This window comes from Micropterus salmoides, unplaced genomic scaffold (genome assembly GCF_014851395.1).
Source record: "Micropterus salmoides isolate LMB-PRFRI ecotype aquatic unplaced genomic scaffold, ASM1485139v1 Ms_hic_scaffold_12, whole genome shotgun sequence".
Lineage (NCBI taxonomy): Eukaryota > Metazoa > Chordata > Actinopteri > Centrarchiformes > Centrarchidae > Micropterus > Micropterus salmoides.
This window is the reverse complement of record NW_024040263.1, coordinates 22,821,998-22,838,553: the sequence shown is the minus strand read 5'-3', so window position 1 is coordinate 22,838,553 and position 16,556 is coordinate 22,821,998.

Genomic DNA, 16,556 nt, shown 5'->3' with positions numbered 1-16,556 from the left:
ATAAGAGGTGCTAGAGTTAGAGAGGGACGCCCTGCTCTGATGGCCTGTGGTACTTTGTTTCACAATTGCGGTTGTGTGACAAGTTAAAATAGAACATATTAATAATCTGAACATAAGATAATTAAATACAGTAAATTCATGGTCTCCATCCATCCATCCTCTTATCTGGGATCGGGTCGCGGGGTAAATTCTTGGTCTGTGATTTTAAAATGTGTACTGATGTTAAAAAACGGTAATACATTAATCTGCAGAAGTTCATAAGAATTGCCTAAAACCATAAAATTGGGTAATATAGTCAAAATATGTCATCTGATTTAAAAAGGGTTAAAACGCTAAAAAGTGGTTTATCTTGCATTGTTTATTTTGTTGTGAATATGTCATTTGCAGTGTTGGGCAAGCTTCTTGGAAAATGTAGTGAGCTAAGCTACTAGCAAATCTACATAAAATGAAGCTTCACTACACAGAAGCTACCCCCCATTGAAATGTAGCAAGCTAAGCTACAGCAACGTGGCAAAAGTTGCTTAGTTACATCAAAGCTACTTAAAAATGTTTTAATATTTTATAGATATAAAATTGTTATTTTATAGTTATATAAATATATACACACACACACACACACACACACAGGTGCTGGTCATATAATTAGAATATTATCAAAAAGTTGATTTATTTCAGTAATTCCATTCAAAAAGTGAAACCTGTATGATGTATACATTAATTCCACACAGACTGATAGATTTCAAGTGTTTATTCCTTTTAATTTTGATGATTATAACTGAAAACTAATAAAAAAAACAAATCAGTATCTCTGAAAATTAGAATATTGTGAAAAGGTTCAATATTGAAGAGACCTGGTGCCGCACTCTGCACCTGCAAAGACCTTTAAATGGTCTCTCAGTCTAGTTCTGTAGGCTACACAATCATGGGGAAGACTGCTGACTTGACAGCTGTCCAAAAGACGACCATTGACACCTTGCACAAGGAAGGCAAGACACAAAAGCTAAAGAGGCTGGCTGTTCACAGAGCTCTGTGTCCAAGCACATTAATAGAGAGGTGAAGGGAAGGAAAAGATGTGGTAGAAAAAAAGTGTACAAGCAATAGGGATAACTGCACCCTGGAGAGGATTGTGAAACAAAACCCATTCAAAAATGTGGTTGAGATTCACAAAGAGTGGACTGCAGCTGGAGTCAGTGCTTCAAGAACCACCACGCACAGACGTATGCAAGACCTGGGTTTCAGCTGTCGCATTCCTTGTGTCAAGCCACTCTTGAACAAGACCCAGCGTCAGAAGCGTCTCGCCTGGGCTAAAGACAAAAAGGACTGGACTGCTGCTGAGTGGTCCAAAGTTATGTTCTCTGATGAAAGTAAATTTTGCATTTCCTTTGGAAATCAAGGTCCCAGAATCTGGAGGAAGAGAGGAGAGGCACAGAATCCACGTTGCTTGAAGTCCAGTGTAAAGTTTCCACAGTCAGTGATGGTTTGGGTGCCATGTCATCTGCTGGTGTTGGTCCACTGTGTTTTCTGAGGTCCAAGGTCAATGCAGCCGTCTATCAGGAAGTTTTAGAGCACTTCATGCTTCCTGCTGCTGACCAACTTAATGGAGATGCAGATTTCATTTTCCAACAGGACTTGGCACCTGCACACATTGCCAAAGCTACCAGTAGCTGGTTTAAGGACCATGGTATCCCTGTTCTTAATTGGCCAGCAAACTCGCCTGACCTTAACCCTATAGAAAATATATGGGGTATTGTGAAGAGGAAGATGCGATCCGCCAGACCCAACAATGCAAAAGAGCTTAAGGCCAATATCAGAGCAACATGGGCTCTCATAACAGCCGAGCAGTGCCACAGAGTGATCGACTCCATGCCACGCCGCATTGCTGCAGTATTCAGGCAAAAGGAGCCCCAACTAAGTACTGAGTGCTGTACATGCTCATACTTTTCATGTTCATACTTTTCAGTTGGCCAACACTTCTAAAAATCCTCTTTTTGTATTGGTCTTCAGTAATATTCTAATTTTCGGAGATACAGAAATTGTGATTTTCATTAGTTGTCAGTTTTAATCATCACAATTAAATGAATGTAATGAATTAATATAATATCCACTTTTCCCTTTTTGAATGGAATTACTGAAATAAATCAACTTTTTGATGATATTCTAATTATATGACCAGCACCTGTATATAGACAAACACACACACACACACACACACACACACACACACACAGTAAAGGCCTAGTTTATATTGAACTAACTTCATTACACAGTAGCAATAGAAGAAAGACTAAAAACCTGCTCCAAACAGTGTGTGCGTGAGACAGCTAAATAAGACACACACAAACTCTCATACTTAGTGCCATATCATTGCAGCTAAATGTATTTCCACATGCAACAAACGGAGAACCATTGTTGTTTCTATAAAGTAGGCTAACTTAATGAATGAATGAGTGAATTTGTGCTCTGGCAACATTGCAACCTAAACATTCTTGGCAATTGGTGAGAAAGAGAGAGAGATCTCATCTCATGGAAACAAGTTTCTGCCAGTGAATATCACTATCCTCCTCACTAGAGGAAGAGCTGTCCAGGCTGGACCCTGATCCTTCTCAGAAGAGGTGTTACAATAATCACAATAGAAAGTAAACTCAGTCTGCTTTATTCCCCTGCATCAAAGTTGCAGACATCAGCCCAAGTTATCGGTACGTGATGTCACCGTCACACGGAAGCGCGCTACTCGGCCAATAAAAGAGCTTTGTTACTGAAAAGCTATTTGATTCAGAAAATAGCAACGCTACCACAAAGCTACTGAGAAATGTATTTAAACTAGTAATGGCGCTACTTGTAGCGACCTTCCGTCTCCGCCACATGCCTGGGGATGTTGCGGTATTTTCCTCATTAGAGTAAAAGTTCTCGGTGAGGAAACATCTCTTTTCACTCTCATGATTAGTCCTCCCAATTTTCAGGGGCGTAACATTTTGGAGGAATCACTGGGATTGCTGTCCAGATGTCCAGTGGCCACAACCTGGTTGCTGAATTCTGAGCCGGCTAAATCCCCACACCAAACCCAGGAAGGCTGCAATGAGGAAAGTGTTGCTGTTTGAGGAGAGCTCGAAGCTGCTGGTTGAGTACATGTCACCTGAGGACAGGCAGAGATCATCAAGTACATTAAAGATCATCCACTTCAGAGTCAACTTGTTCACAGTCAAGGTTCCCTTGTCCTATCAACATGATGACAACCCTGGAAGAGCTACAGGAAGAGAGTTGTACACCCTGACTAAAGACAATTTACTGGAAGTTTGTGATTTTCTCAACATATCAGGCAGTCAAAGGGCAGATGTTAAAGGAAATCAAAAAGGAAATCATAAAGGAAACCGCATATCACTGGTGACTCATATTATGAAGTATCTTGAGAGAGAGGAAGTAGCAGATCTGGAAGACGAGGGAATGTCGATTTGTTGCTACTGAAAGAGAAAATTGCATGTATGAACAGTGGCATGGATAACGGAACAGCACCGACTGAACCTGCTAGAGAAACAGAGGAACAAGGAGGTGCAAATCAAAGACAGGGATTGGGAATTGAGCAGGTTGCTACAGTTAATGCCACTGTCAAGGATTTTGTACACCACCCCACAGCACTGTCAGTCCGCAAGTAAGCAAGTGTTGTAGTACTCGAGACCGGTCCACTTTTTGATGGTCTTGGTCTCGTCTCGCTGTAATCGGGGCGCTGTAATCGGGGCTACCTCTCCAGGTTCAGGTTACGCAGCTACTTGGAACCCCACCTAAGGCTTCCCACACTCAGATGCTTTCTGCGGTCCCAGATATTGGCCTTCAGCTCTTCTGGATTGTTGGGTCTGGCGGATTGCATCTTCCTCTTCACAATACCCCATATATTTTCTATAGGGTTAAGGTCAGGCGAGTTTGCTGGCCAATTAAGAACAGGGATACCATGGTCCTTAAACCAGCTACTGGTAGCTTTGGCAATGTGTGCAGGTGCCAAGTCCTGTTGGAAAATGAAATCTGCATATCTATAAAGTTGGTCAGCAGCAGGAAGCATTAAGTGCTCTAAAACTTCCTGGACCTCAGAAAACACAGTGGACCTACACCAGCAGATGACATGGCACCCCAAACCATCACTGACTGTGGAAACTTTACACTGGACTTCAAGCAACGTGGATTCTGTGCCTCTCCTCTCTTCCTCCAGACTCTGGGACCTTGATTTCCAAAGGAAATGCAAAATTTACTTAAAAAGTAAATAAGAAAGAAAGAGTAAGAAAATAATTTTGGACGCTGGGTCTTGTTCAAGAGTGGCTTGACACAAGGAATACGACAGCTGAAACCCATGTCTTGCATACGTCTGTGCGTGGTGGTTCTTGAAGCACTGACTCCAGCTGCAGTCCACTCTTTGTGAATCTCAACCACATTTTTGAATGGGTTTTGTTTCACAATCGTCTCCAGGGTGCAGTTATCCCTATTGCTTGTACACTTTTTTCTACCACATCTTTTTCTTCCCTTCGCCTCTCTATTAATGTGCTTGGACACAGAGCTCTGTGAACAGCCAGCCTCTTTAGCAATGACCTTTTGTGTCTTGCCCTCCTTGTGCAAGGTGTCAATGGTCATCTTTTGGATAGCTGTCAAGTCAGCAGTCTTCCCCATGATTGTGTAGCCTACAGAACTAGACTGAGAGACCATTTAAAGGCCTTTGCAGGTGTTTTGAGTTAATTAGCTGATTAGAGTGTGGCACCAGATGTCTTCAATATTGAACCTTTTCACAATATTGTAATTTTCTTGGATACTGATTTGGGGGTTTTCATTAGTTGTCAGTTTTAATCATCAAAATTAAAAGGAACGAACACTTGAAATATATCAGTCTGTGTGGAATGAATGCATACATTATACAAGTTTCACTTTTTGAATGGAAATACTGTACTAAATCAAGTTTTTGATGATATTTTAATTATATGACCAGCACCTGTATAGCGATAGGTGTTGACAGCCGAACAGGAACTCACTAGATTCTCCTTAGCGCTGTCTCTCCAAAGATTGAGTTGCATTCAAAGACTCTCCCTGCATGGGAAAATACACTTCTCACATGTACCATAAATAAAATGAAAAATGAATGTGCAGTAACACTTTTAAACATTGTAAACATTTTTAATAAAACTTAAATAAATTATTTCACTCTTTTTAACCTATTATGCGTATATGAACTCATCTATTTATTAGCTTTTACTTCCTAGACTTTTTAATGCATCTTATTATTTATCCAGGCTACACCCTCCCCGCTCTAAATGACTGCTGTCCCCAACAGACTACCAAAGAACTCTAAACCATGTTATGTGTACTGTGTATTAACCTTGTCCAATAGTAATCACAACCCCTCTATGAATGATTGTGATTGGCTGATCCATAGCTTTTCCCAGCTAATCATAAGTTAAATGTACTACAGGTTCAACAGGTCTCTTGGACTTAAGGTCTGGAGTTTTAGGCAATTGGTTACGGGGTGTATTTAGTTTTGTGGCGTTTTGACGTCCATCTCCAGCAATGGAGTTGGCTCCTGAATGTCCACGTCGTCTTGGTCTGTCTCTTCTTGAATGCTCTCTTCTTGAGTTGTCTCAGGTACACTTTCCAAGCTCTGTAACATCCTCCATTTGTGGTTCTTTGTTTGTACTTTCCTTGTCAACTTTTCATCATTTTAATTTTCTTGGTCACTGATATGTCTAGAGATCTGAGAGCATGCTTTACACCTTCTTGGACTCTTTCTCTTGTGTAATATGGTCTTGGAGGTTCGCAGTACTCATACTCTAAGGATGAGTCTGTATCTTGAGACACTTGCTGCTCAGTTAAAACTGTTGGCTCCTTTAAGGACTTAGGTTTTGTCTTTGTACAGTTCTTGTCTGTGTTAGAGACTGGCAATCTCACATGCTGTCCAATATGCAGAATGTGATCTCTGTCTTAACTTTTCCACTTCTGCTTTCTTTTTTCAGTTGGTAGATGGGAAGATATGGCATTTTCCCTACGACTTTGTAAGGTATTGGGCTCCATCTTCTTTGCAACTTGTGTTTTCCTTTCAGGCCCCAGTTCTTTAGTAAGACTCTGTCGCCAACTTCTAAGGACTGGAAACCAGCTCTTTTGTCATAACTGTTCTTGTTCTTTTGATGAACTTTATCTGCTGTCTCAGAGGCCAACTACGCTTGATGCAGATCATCCTTTAACTTTGACACATAGCGAGAATGACTTTCCACAGTTTTGTCGAGGGTTGTCCCAAAGCACAGTCTACTGGCAGTCTTGCTTCTCAGCCAAACATGAGAAAATAAGATGAAAAACCAGTAGCGTCACATATTCTGCTGTTAGAGGCATGGACCAGGTAAGGGACATGTTGACTCCACTACCTTTTTCTTTTCTGCGCTAAGAGTGCCCAGCATAGAGAGTAACGTGCGGTTAAACCTCTCAGGCTGTGGGTTTCCTTGCGGATGATAAGGTGTAGTCCACAATTTCCTTATCCCCATAAGTCTTTGATCAGGCGACTTTCAAAATCGCGGCCCTGATCAGAATGGATGCGAGCTGGTAGACCATAGTGGATGAAATATTTATCAGCTAGGGTCTTGGCCACAGTTTGAGCTGTTTGGTTCTTGGTTGGGAACGACTGGGCATAGCGTGTAAAATGATTAGTGATCACTAATACATTTCCCATACCTCTGGAATCTCCATGGAGAGGAAGTCTACATTTGCCGCAGTTTTAGATTTGTTGCTCCACATCTCGTGACATTTTCGGCCAGAAGAACCTCTTACAAATTAGGTCAGTGGTTCTTTCATTGCCAAGGTGTCCAAACTCATTGTGAACAGATTTCAGTACAAAGTCGTGGTACTGTTTGGGCAGGACGAGTTGGATGGCCTCTTCACCACAAGATTGCTTGATGATGCGATAGAGCAATCCATCATGGTCAGTTTTTCTTTTTCTCGTTTCATATGATTTTCTCACACATCACTTACTGTCTACCCATTTGGGCACAAGCTAGTATTACATCTTTGAAACCTCTGCAATCACTTTACAAACGAACTGTTAAAACTCTGGATAAGAAACCATGTATTTCTCATCACTGTCCAATATTACAAAAATATAGATTGCCCAGTTGGGATAATATGGTTAAATACTCAAATCTATGTCTTATTTATAAAATTATTCATGGTTTATCTTCCCCTCCCCTCCAACAGTTTGTCAATACCCGAACAGCTGATTCCTGCAGGACCAGAGGTGCAGCTAGGGGAGATTGTATCATTCCCTTTAGGAAAAGTGTATTTGGTCATACTGCTTTTTCTGTTCTAGCTGCTGCTGAGTGGAACCTCACCCCCATAATTATCAGAAATATAAACACGTATAGTTCATTTAAGATTCAGTTAAGGAAATGGCTTATTGATCATCAGAGCTGTCAACATTAACCTATTACTACACATGCTTTTAACGCACACTGTTGACTTTTTTTTTCCTTATGTGTGTGTCATGTTTTTACGTGATGTTTGTCCGATTGTTGTTTTGATGTGTTTAGATTGTATATTCTAATATAATAGATATTTTACTAAATGTATCTTAATTTTTAGTGCTATGTACTATGTAATCTTTTTTAGGGTGACTCTTAACATCTGTCTAGGGACTGCAGATGAAAAATAGCCTTTAGGCTAATTCTGGCATATTGACAGAAATGTTTATGAATATGCACTGTCCCTGTAATAAATAAATAAACAAACAAACAAACAAAATCACTTCCTTAAGCGTAATTCTGTCTTCCAAGTCCACCCCATGAGTGACCCAAAAAACCTTGCCCAATTTGTCAGCTCCTCTGACAGCTTTTGCAGCTTCATCAGCAGCTTTGTTCCCTTGTGTCACTCTTGACACATCTGTTTTATGAGCTGCACACTTAGCTATCGCTTTCTCTTTAGGCCTCATCATAGCATGCAACAGTTTTATTATTTGTGCGTGATGTTGTATCGGAGAACCATCCGTTTTCTTAAACCCCCGACCTTTCCACACTGCTCAAAACAAATGACATACATTATGTGCATATGCCGAATCAGTATATATTGTCACTCGCTGCCCGTCTGCTAACAAACACTCTTCTGTTAGCCCCACAAGTTCTACAAGCTGTGCAGACGCAGGCTGTGGTATTACTTCAGCTTTTTCAACAACAAATCCCGTTCCTTGAGCTTTTACTACTGCATAGCCAGCACACAATTTATCTCCCACACGATAATAAGACCCATCAGTCCAATACTACAGGTCTGCCTAACGTAGTGGAAGGGCTTGCAAGTCTGATCTAAGCCTTGAGTATTTCTCTGCCTCTTGAACACAATCATGTGGCTCACCATCCTCTGACGTTGGCAAATTCTCGGCTGGATTTACCGTATCACACCTTACCAGGGTGACATCCTCCTGCTCTAAGAGCCTATAATAGTCTCTAAGCCTTGGCATAGTCAATGTGTATTTTCCCCTAGTTCAGTAGATTCCTGAGACTATGATGGGTAAGAATTGTCACTGGGTAACCCCTCATAACAGATGATGCTTTGTCATACATTAAATAAACTCCCACCATTGCTCTGTAGCAGAGTGGTAGCCCTAATTCTACTTCTGTATATGCAGTCGAATAATAGGAAATAGGTTGAGGATTTGACCCTGTACCCGTCGGCTGACAAAGGACTGCACATGCATATTTACCTCCAGTGGAATTAGACACATACAACAAGAAATTCTTAGAGTAGTCTGGTAGTGTGAGCGCTGGCGCCTCCTGTAACCTCTGTTTGATTGTTTCAAATGCCACAAGGCCTTCCTGTGTCCAGGTCAGATTGCTGTGAAGTTGAGCGTTCCCAGTATCCTTAACCATAGCTCTCAAAGGTCCCATCAAACTAGAATAATCCTCAACCCATGCTGAAGAATAACATCTCTCTGGCAGTTCTGGGCTTTGGAGCCTTACGAATAGCCTCCAATTGACAATCAGAAATGCTTCTCTGTCCATGCGTATTGTCTGACCCAAATATACAACCTTCTCCTGGCAATATTGCAACTTCTTTTGTGAGGCCTTATGCCCCTTTTCTGCCAATATTTGTAGCAATTTAATTGAGTCTTTGTGACATGTTTCTTCATCTTGTGAACAGATAATAATATCGTCGACATATTGAATCACAGTACTCTGCAATATCTGATCTATCCCCACCAAATCATCTTTCAATACTTTGTTAAAAAGACTATGTTTAAATCCTTCAATCTCTCATACTCATAGAACTGTCCTTTATTTGTCAATCCAAATAAACCCTGACTCTCTACACTAAGAGGAACACTAAAAAATGCACCACACAAATCTAACACCATGAAATGTGTTGCATCAGGAGGAATTTGGGCCAACAAAGTATGTGGATCCGGAACTTCTGCTGGAAAATCAGTTACCACTTCATTTACTGCTCTCAAATCATGAACCATACGATAAGTCTCATCAGGTTTCTTCACAGGCAACAAAGGCGTGTTACTCTGAGGATTTGTTGTCATCTTCAAAGCACCTACTTTCAAAAGTCCTTCAATTTGTGGTTCGATTCCTTGAATTGCTTCATCCTTCAATGGATACTGATACTTCCAAGGAGGTCTAGCTCCTGGTCAAAGTTCTACTTTCACTGGTTCGGCTGACTTCACAAGTCCAATATCGGTACTGTGTTGAGACCACAAACATTCTGGAACTTGTCGCAACATCTCCTCTTTCATAGAATCTGAGTCCATCTTGGCACTACAAATAGATTCATGTGTCATCCGTACAGCTTGTGGCTGTCCCTGTCCTTTAGCTGAAATCATGATTTTGACAAATCGCTGATCTGTACTCCTCCAAATTGCCAAATTCTCTTTCATCGGTACAAAACAGCTTCCTCTGCTTCTGTCATCATTTCCCCTATGTGTTTCTGCTCATAGTCTTCAGAAACCAACAAAGTCACATGTGGCACACTCTTCTCAATTTTGAATTCTTTCTCCAAATAATCATCAGTGTTTACCTTCATAGCTGCTCCTTGTGGTCCCAAAATTATACAACATGAGCTTAGTTGAATTCCCTTTGGTTGATGAGCCAACCATTCCTCTGGGTTTGATTGGGCAGCATTCTTGAAATACTTGAGCGTACAATGGAATGGATATTCTGGAAGTTTTGCATCTGGCATGTTCGCCACAATGAATTTCTCCCATATCTTAGCCGGCTCCAAGAAATCTGCACTGAGATTTCCAATCCAAAATACTGCAGAGTACACCATCTCTGTTGTCATCAATAGTTGGTGGACCATTTCTTTTGGCACTTCTATCAGACAGCCATCTGGTGTACATTTTATTGTGCAGTTCAATCTACACAAAGCATCTCTTCCCAATAGAGCAATAGGTGTATGTTCTGATACCAATATGGGTATTGTAGTTTTCTGATTTTTATAGCAGAGCTCAATTGGTTCCGTGAGAGAAATCAGCTGCTTCACTCCCTCAAACCCCCTTGTCCGAATCAGTTGATTGGACATAGGAAGATGTGTAGCATCTTCAGGCCGAACACAGGTGAAAGCCGCTCCGCTATCCGCCATTACTTCCTATGGTTGGTTATTTACTTTCACCTCAATTGTTGGATCTCTTTCCGGCCCTGATGCTACCAGCTGACACCCCCCTTTCGGATTTTCTGGGCACCTCTAGAATCCTGGCTCTGGGCCCCTGTGAGGGTTCACCAGTCCTCCAAGCGACCTTGACTGGTCCCTGAATCCTCCTCTGAAATTTCCTCCTCTGAAATTTCCTCCTGAGCTATTGCACTCACGGGCAAAGTGACCAACCTGTCCACAATTGTAACACACTTCTGGAGATTGCTGAAAGTATGGATTAAATCCTCCTCTTCTTGAGCTTCCTCGTCCTCTTCCTCTCCAATTCTGCATCTGTCCATAAACTGGCTGTGGATATGAAACAACTGGAACCACTAGTGGTGGTTGGGGCAATTGCGGTTGTTCCTGGCTTGACTGAAGCTGTGGTGGTGATTGTTGCTTTGGTAATCAATGATCCTGCATAACCAAAGCCTGTTTCTTCTCCTTCTTCTTATTTCCCACCAGTTGTATTTGATTGAGTTTCCTGAGAGTCACTTGGTCCTGTTCTTTCTGATCATGTTCCTTTTTCTTATATAGATCCACTTGATGGGCTATATGATCTGTATAGACTCCTTTTGCCATGCTTCCAAGTCCAACCACCTCTGCCAGTTTGCTCCTTACTGGTGGGGGCAACCCCATCTGTAGTTTAGCTCGCAAAATTGACCGCTCCATTTGACTCGCCTCTGGATCATTTCCTGTGATATTTCTCCACACCTGATGAGCTCTCGACACATAGGCTCTCGGATTCTCTTCTTTTCCCAATGGATCAATCAAGATATTGTCAGGATGCACATTTGTTGGAAACGTGTCTTTCAGTGCTCTCCACAGTCGATTCCTACTTGCAGCGAACAACTCAGGATCATTTACAGCAGTCCCCACATATCGATTAAGTCCAGCTCTCTGAAAAATTTCTTCCATACCTGGAATCCCCAGGAGATTAGCAAAAAGTCGCTTAATATCTCCTATGGCAGTTTGTGTTCTTACCGTAATTTCTTCCAACTTCGAGATCCAAGGATGTGCTCCATCTTGAAGAATAGGCAACTTCTCAAGTATATCTGACATATCAGTATTCTGCAAAGGCTTATACTCCAGATTCTGTCCTCGGATTATCACTGGCAGCATCTTCTTACTTGTGCTCCCTTTCCTTGGGCGTAATACATACTTCTTCCCCAAATTTTTGGGACCCTTTTTTCTTCATTTTCTCCCTATGTATTGTCAGCTTCTCGAGATGTTCTTCCAATTCTCTTATTTCTTCTGGATAAGTCGACTTCTCCAAGCATGATATGCATCGATCCATGTCTTTTTCTATTTCTTCAGTAGTCATTGTAGGATAAAATCCCCTTGAACATGAAGCACCTTTAATCTCCCACTCTTCATCGCTGTCTCCATCTTCACTTTCATTGGAGATCTGATCTCCTGTATCCTTCTTCTTCCAACTTTCATCACCCCTTCTTTCCACTCTGGCCAGCCTCCGTCTGATCACAGGATCATATCTACCCATGATCTCTTCTACATCACTCTGTTCATCATCATCTTCCATTCTCCTAAGTCTCGCTCTACCCTTAGTTTCCAAACGTGTCATTTTCTTTTTACTTTTGGAGCTTAGTGTCATCTTTATAGTTGTTTCTGCTTGTCCTCTCTCTATGATTCGTTCCTCTTCATCTCTGATGCAATAATCACCCTCCTGAATGATCACTGGAAGCTGAGGATAGACATCCTTAAACTCCGCTTCCTCCTTGTAAGGTGGAGGTCTTTTTGCTGACTCCGTATGTGAGAAGGGTGTGTTGACTTCTGATATTAATTAATCTTTGCCTCTTTTGCCATTTTCTCTACACCTCTGTCCCTTTTCTCTTGTGTATCTTTCATCAGTTTTTGACCTTTATGTTCGAACAACTTAAGAACACCCAGCTCTCTTCGTCTCTTTTCTTTATGTCGTTCCCCTTTTTCCCCCTTATTTTGATCCAACTTATATGTGGACACAAGTACTTGCATTATTTTAAGTACACCTGGGTTAAGAGTCCCTTCCACAGGCCATGGTTGTTCAATATTAGGCCAACGTTTATGCCATTTTTCAGATAACTTTACAATACCATCAACTAGAGGATTATTTTTTGCACTACATCAACCGGAGTAGTTACTTTCAACGTTTTAATGTCCTTTTTCCGCATAGTGAGAACTCTTTTATATTTCTTTATTGTAAAATTATTTTTCTTATTACTTATTTGTTTATTTTTCTTTTAATTCTACTTAATTGTTGATAGGTGGCAATCTTACCACATCCCTAATGGAAAATCAAGGGAATTTGTCAACTCCAGAGCAATCACAAAAATCTTGTTATCCAGCAATCACACAGCGCCAACTACTGCCTAATAAGCACCCACTCACCTTAGTTTTGTCCCAAAGAGCTCAATACCAGAATTCCCAACACAACTTAAATTCAAACGACCCCTGCACAAATAATAATAATATAGATAATAATAATTATAGATGAGTATAGACACATATGCACAGTGTTTGTAAAGAGTTTGTGGATTGCACAATACTGGCCAGACTGTATCTGGGGCTGCTTTGCTGTGGCGCGCTGGACGGCACCCCCTCTCTCTCCTTCTCTCTCTCTCTCTCCTTCTTGTCTCTCCAAAAAAACCAAAAAAAGGCAAACAACACTTTAGTCCTTTTATTATTTCCCCCCAAAAATAAAAGTGTTAACTCTCTGAGTAATCATAATCTATTTTTCCTAACTTTTTAACATATCTACGTTAACATGCAAGCTAAGGAATTTCGGTGTCATTTACACTGGGGATGCTGTAGACACTACTCTTCACTCCTATTTAAAGCTTACTCTATTAACAACGTTCTTCAATACCAATGAAAATGCCTTTTAAAAATGTATTTACACACATAAAAAAACCCAAATGAAATGCAAGTAAAATAGAAAAAACAAATTGCACTTCCCAAAAAAAGTAACTTAGGCTAAGAAAAACCCCAACTGCTGATTATGTAATGACCCAAACCATACAGCAGCATTAATCAATAACTTTAACAAATTTCAAAACACAGTTTTCCCCTTGATCAAATTCCCTTCTCTATTTCTTTATTCATATAATGTATATATGTTTTCTTGAATCCTAGCCTTATCATCCTCTGCATAGTCTCTCACCACACACTAGGCTTCTCCTAGTTGTCACACACCAACCGAGACACAGCAGGGCAGCTCTCCACACACATGATAGCTATCCAGTCACAAGAATGCATTCCTTCACACTGTTTATAAAGCATGCTTCCGCCGCACCTTTTTCCTTTATTATTTTCCTTCCTAAATTTATGCTACCTCGAGTTTGCAGATATTTAATGAGAGGCCACTTTGGACATAGTTCGTCAACACATGTATCGAGAGGTAACTTACAATTAAATTTTTCTTCTACAAGCTCCCAGTTCTTTTGAACGGACCCGAAAATTCACCTAGTTCCTTTCCGGATTTGCGGCCCATCTAAGATTGCCTTTCAAGGGCTTTTTGTCCAGATCTGCGGCGTCCTAATCCTTATTTTTTCCTTTTTCCAAACCTTATATTTCTTCCATCCTTATTAATTTGTATTCAAGCCGAATGACCCTGGCCAGGGTTGCACTCTCTCTTTTTCCCTTAATCCAATTTACCTATTCCTTAAAGCCTAGTTTCACGCGACAATAATTTCCATCCCACATGATTTACGGTTATAAATCTGAGGGCCCATATTCCTAATCTTTGCAAAGTTATGAAACCTCACTTCCCGTTACTCCTAGGCTGTTTCTTTTTTCTTCCTTTTATATCTATCTATCTGTCTTCATTACATTCACACACACCCTTTTTGTATCCACAACGCACACAAATTTAGAATGGAGTCTTCTCACACATCCACCCGCAGCATTCACACAGGATCGAACCGGTGTACCCTTTAACGCATAACAGACACACGAACTGACCAGCGCCCACAGTTTATGAGAAAACTCCCATATACGCTAGCTTCTGGAGCGGGAGTCAGCTCGATGGAGCCCTGTGTTGGAACGATGAATTCTGGCACAACACGGTCCCTTCGTGGTTGCCAATTTCTGTGGTGTCCGAACAATAATGCGCGATGATGTATTGAGAAGAAATCCGCTTGACACTGTTCTTGATCATAAAAGTTTATTACATCAGGAATTCAGCATCAATTACAAGCTCTGCAGCAGCTTGGATGACCCAGCCCGATGGCCACTCTGTCTCTCTGTACATTGAACCAGCTTATATAGGACATGTTTAGGTATCTGCTAAATACCATATAAGGGCACCGTGCTGTAGGATAAGTAAACATCTGTTAGACACCATAGAAGGGTTCAGTCCCTTCATACACACTACTCTCTACTCCCCCTAACACTGGGTCAAAGGTCAAATTCTATAGGAGGGTTCACTCTTACACACCCATCAATCATACTTCCCCTTAAGAGTTCACTGAGCCTTACTCTAGCTGCAGAGTATTATTTTAAACTGTAATGGTCAAATGCACATATGTTATACACCACAGCAGCAAGCCATCTGTGCCCCACTGCGTTTAGCTTGGCTGTCGAGAGGGGGGTTGTTTATCGGTCCGCACACTGAAACGAGCTCCGTACAGATAATCGTGAAAGCGATCCACCACTGCCCGCTTCAGTGACAGGAACTCCTGCTGATGTATTCTGTATTGATTTTCAGTGTGGCTCAGTTTCCTACTACCGAATGCAACTGGCCTCAAGCCATCCTCTTGCTGCTGATAGAAGACTGCTCCAAGTTCTTTAAAGCTAGTATCTACATGGAGCACACAGGGCTTTGCAGGATCTGCGAAGCACTTTTCCTGCTCTTTTGAGTCAGGGCATAGCCTTTGGTCAGCTCTGTGAGTGGTCCCATGATGGCGGCATCGTTGGAGATGACACTTTCAGTGTTATACAGGTGGCCCATGACTGTCCCCACGGGATGGTTTTCTTTATGTTTTATTTTGTACTAGGATAGATCACGACGGCTGGCTCAGCAGACCTTGCTGGACATTGCAGTTGGTATCTGGTGTAGTACTTGTGTTGGTACTTTGGCTACCTTTCATTGTCTTTACTGTTTGGATGAGCTTTCTGATTACTTTGGTCTGATTCCCAGGTTGGCAACACTTTGCCATGAATGGCTTTTCTGGCCACGTCGATAGCATAAATGCTCATCTATATGTTGCTGATTTCGGTTGGAATTATTTTTTTTGCTTAGCCTCCACCGCTGTGACTGTAGTCAGTTTTGCTGAGGTTTCCTGACCAGCATCTTTTTGTGCCACTTTCTGTTGTAGTCCTTTGTTTCTTCAATGCAGCAAGATCAGTGTCACCACTGTGTTCACTTGGCTGTATTGTGGACACAGGTAGAGCACTATAACTTTTCTCTTTGACATCTTGGAAACTTGCATGCAGGAAGCTAACTTGGTCTTTAGCTCTTTGACCTCATCTTTGAGACTTTGTAATTCTGCATGGCTGGCGTCCGCTGATTGTTTAGTTTGTACAGGATGGACTGACATGTTAAGCTTTCTCCTTGAAGCCTCATATTCGTCCTCTGTAAGAATTTCACTTAGGAGCTGCAGGAAAGTTGGGGTACTCCTTTCTTTCTCGAAGCGTAATTGGATTAGCCTGATATCTGAAGCAATGGCCCCTCTCAGAAGCTGTTCCAAGCGAGCTTTGTCTTTGCAATCAGCCGGAAATCTTCCCCTCTGTATAACTTTAGTGAGAGTTCTTTCCAGCCCTCTAAGGAACTGGCATTAGCCGAAGGTAAAGTAGAGGTCATCTCGTGATTCAGCAGTGCCAAATGCGCTCTTTTAGGGCTAATAAAGCTTACTTCTGTAATTCTGTCACATCTTTTTCCTACTCTACTTTTATAAAGTAAAGATGACTGATTCACTTTTATAGTTTGTTTG